A 3,960-nucleotide genomic window follows, 5' to 3' on the forward strand; every position below is an offset into this window, starting at 1 on the left:
TGGTGATTGTAGAGAGAGGTGAACCAGGGTCCCGCTAGGGCTTCCAACGGGAGCTCAGGGGCTTCATATCAAGGCTCTGAGGCTGCAAAGATGGCCAGGGAGGCATGGTTCCCAAGCCCTGACAGTGGGGGTTGGGGCAGGCCCACCAGGCTGGCAGCTAGTAAGAACTGGTACCTCGTGCACCTCTGTTCCCAGTTCTGCGCTCAACAGCGTCGTGTTTATGGCCTAACGTTGGCCGCCTCAGGAGTGTTTACACCGTGGAAATCGGCAGAGGCTGCAGGAGCCGGTTGTGAAGCCCGGCCGGCACACCACTGCCCGTCTCCCCCAGCTCAGCATCCTGCTGTCAGTGCCTGAGATGTAGGCCTTTGAGAGGCTCTGGGTAAAACAAATCATCCAGGGACTTCTGCGGTGGTCCAGTGTTAGCACTCAGTACTTTCACTGCTGAGGGCCCGGGTTCAATCCCTGGTTGGGGAACTAAGATCCCATAAACTGCACAGTGTGACCAAAATTTAAAAATAAAATAGAAAAAAATGAATAAGTCATCTAGCTTAAGTAGTTGTGAAAAGACAGTGGGTTGGGAGCTCTCTGGCTCATTTTTTAAAATTTATTTATTTGGGTGCATCAGGTCTTAGTTGTGGTGTGTGAGCTTAGTTGCCCGGTGGCATGTGGGATCTTAGCTCCCCAACCAGGGATCAGACCCTCATACCCTACATTGGAAGGCAGATTCTTAACCACTGGACTACCAGGGAAATTCCTCATTTTGATTCTTTCAGACTTTGTGGAACTCCCATTGCTCTCAATTCACTGCAGTTTTTGCCATGTATGTGCACTGTCCGTTACTATTGTTTACTTAGTATTATTGTTAACCTAACTTTATCCTAAAACACAGGTCGCCAAACTACAATCCATAGGCTAAATCTGGCCTGTGGCCTGTCTTTGTAAATAAAGTTTTATTGGCACACCAACACACCTATTTGTGTGCATGTCACCTATGACTGCCTTTGCTCCCTGGTGGCAGAGGTGAGTGGTTAAGGCTGATTCTGTGACCTACAAAGTCAAAATAGGTACTCTCACATACCATAACAGGATAAACAAATGATACTAGAGGTGGTGCTAACCATGATGCAATCAAAGCAGGATAGGAAAGTTCTGATGGGGCTACCTTAGGAGTTATGTGTACTGCCGGTGGCTCCCTGTATTGGTTACCTAATGCTGTGTAACAAGTGATCCCCAAATTTAGCAGCTTAAACAACAGGAATCTGGGTGTGGTTTCACTGGGTTCTTGGCTTCAGAGTCCATCACAGATGCAGCTGAGATATTGGCCAGGGTTGGGGTTTCATCTGAAGGCATGCCTGGGGAAGGATCCACTTCCAAGCTCACCCATGTGGTTGTTGGCAGAATTCACTTTTCACAGACTCTTAGCCAGAGGCCACCCTCAGTTCCCTGCCTGCATAGACCTCTCCAATGGCTGGCCTCCTAAGGAGAAGAGTCTGCTAGAAGTGACAGCCCATCACCATTGCCATGTTCTGCTGGTTGGAAGCAGCCACACAGCGCCACTCCCACATGTTCCAGGGGAGCTGCTCACACGTGGGTGCAACCACCAGGAGGCTGGGGTCATGGGGGCCACCCATGGTGGCTGAGGCCGAAACACCTGAGGGTCTACCTGCAGACCCCTCAGGCTTTGCAAGGGACTGTGTGTTGACAAGTGTGTCCCTGGCACCTGAGATCATTCTTGTATTTTGTAGGTGTTCATTGAATGTGTGTGGCCTGAGTGGGTGTCTCATTCACTGAGGAGGAAATTGAGGCCCAGGAAACCACATGCTTCTGCCTGCTCTCTGCCCCACTCCCCTTTCCACCGTGCTGGAATTGTTTCTTTCATTCTTATTTTTCCTGCAGGGCTTTACACTTTGTTCTCCTGCCCCTGTCCTGGGAACAGTTTGGCTCTCAGCCCCCAATTGCCTTGCTGGGTTTTCCAGGGTAGAGTGGGCAGAGGGATTGCATAGCAACACACTGGGGTCTGTCCTGTGTGCTGACCTTCCAGGGCCTCACCCTGCACCCACTGCCTGCCTTGAGCCTGCCTCCCCCAGACCATCTTCCCCTTTTTAGTCTCTGGAGCCTGCCCTTCCCCCCTCACTGCTGACAGTCCCATTCCCCACAAGCTCCATGTCTGTCATCTGGTCCTTGGGAGCTGTCAGGCCTCATCCGGAATCTCCTCCATCAACTCCCCTGGGGGCTGCCTGGCTGCCGGAGCACATCAGAGGGACCGGGGTTTGGGGGTGGCCTCTGCTCTGCTGGAGCCCCCGCCTGCCTGAGCCTGGGCTCCACAAAGAGACAAGGGGCTGCTCCTGCTTCCTCATGCTTCTCGAGCTCCCTACACGCCCATGCCCTCAGGCACGTGCTCCCCATTTCACAGAGTGGGTGAGGGGCAGGACCTGGCTTTGAAACCGCAAGGCTCGGAGGCTACACCTTTGATCACCAGGACCTATAGACTGCGAGCTTCCAGGGGCTGGTCGGTGCCTCCCCCATCAGGTTGGAGATGGGCCTTGCAGGGCCATGTCTCCATTAGACTGAGAGCCCTTGAAAGCAAGTACATATTTCCCCCATCAGACTGGGAGCATCAAAGGGGAGGATCACGCCTCCTCCATCAGACTGAAAGCTCCTTAAGTCAGAGCTATGCCTCTCCCTTCAGACTGGTAGCTTATTAACACATGCATTTATCTCCTCCATCAGACTGGGGGCTTCCCAGTGCAGGACCATGTTTCTCCCATCAGACTGTGAGCTAAGAAAGGCAGGGCTGTGTCCAGTAGATTCTGAGGGCAGAGGTCAACTCTCCTATCAGACTAGGAGCCCCTAAGTTGAGGCGACGTCCCCTCCATCAGATCGGAAGGTTTCAAGCCCCATCATAGGTCACCCCCAACCTGGTTCCCACCTGCACTAGTGCCTTGGCTCCCATCCCCACTGCAGATACGGGGACCCGCAGCCAGGGATTCCTCTTGCTTCTTCCTGATGTCCCAGCCACCGTAAGCATATATTGAGTACCTACTGTGTGCCATACAAGGAAATATCATTTGGTCATAAAAAGAAATAAAACATGCACGCCATAATTTGGATGAACTTTGAAAACGTGATGCTCAGTGAGAGAAGCCAAGACATAAAACGTCACACAGTGATTCCATTTGTATGAAATGTGCAGAACAGGCAAATCCCAGAGACAGAGAATGGGTTGATGGTTGCGAGGGGTTGGGGGGGGCGGGGAGGGGGAGTCTGGGAAGAACCGGAAGTGACTGCTAATTGCAGGTGAAGATTTCTTTGGGGGGTGATGAAAATACTCTGAAATTACTGATGATCACACAGCCTCATGAACATACTAAAAACCCATGGAAATATAGTTTGAGTGGGTAAATTGTGGGGTATGTGAATTATACCTCAAAATCTTTAAAGCACCCAAAACAGTGTGAGGCAGTAAGCGCTCAACAGTGGCTGGCTGTTGTCCCATTTCACAGACAGGAAAACAAAGCCAGGTCACTTAACGCGAGGTCACACGGGCTGGGATTCCAAAAACAGAGCGCCACCTCGGAGGAGACCCTGAGAAACCATCTCTCAGACCCTCAGTGCTGGGGGAAGGGACCCCAGACCACCCACCTCCTTGCCTTTGTCCAGACAGTGCCCGCCTCCTGGCTTGGCTCCCTTGCTCCCTGTTCCCCTAATTGAAAGGCAAAGCTCAAGAGGTTATGTGGCTATTCAAGGTCACACTACCACAGGGTTGTGGGACCCCTAGCCCGGCTCTCCCCTTCATCCACTGCCTCTCGCTCCTCCCCGAGCCCCATCCCTGCTCCTGTGGTGGGAGTTGGGGCAGCCCCAGGAGAAGCCGGCTCAAAAGCACAGGGAAGTCAAACGCCGTTTGATTCTGCCTCCAGGGCCCCTAATTGCTATTCCTGACACACACTGTAATTAGAAGGC

This window comes from Bison bison, unplaced genomic scaffold, assembly GCF_000754665.1.
Source record: "Bison bison bison isolate TAMUID 2011002044 unplaced genomic scaffold, Bison_UMD1.0 scf7180017864492, whole genome shotgun sequence".
Classification (NCBI taxonomy): domain Eukaryota; kingdom Metazoa; phylum Chordata; class Mammalia; order Artiodactyla; family Bovidae; genus Bison; species Bison bison.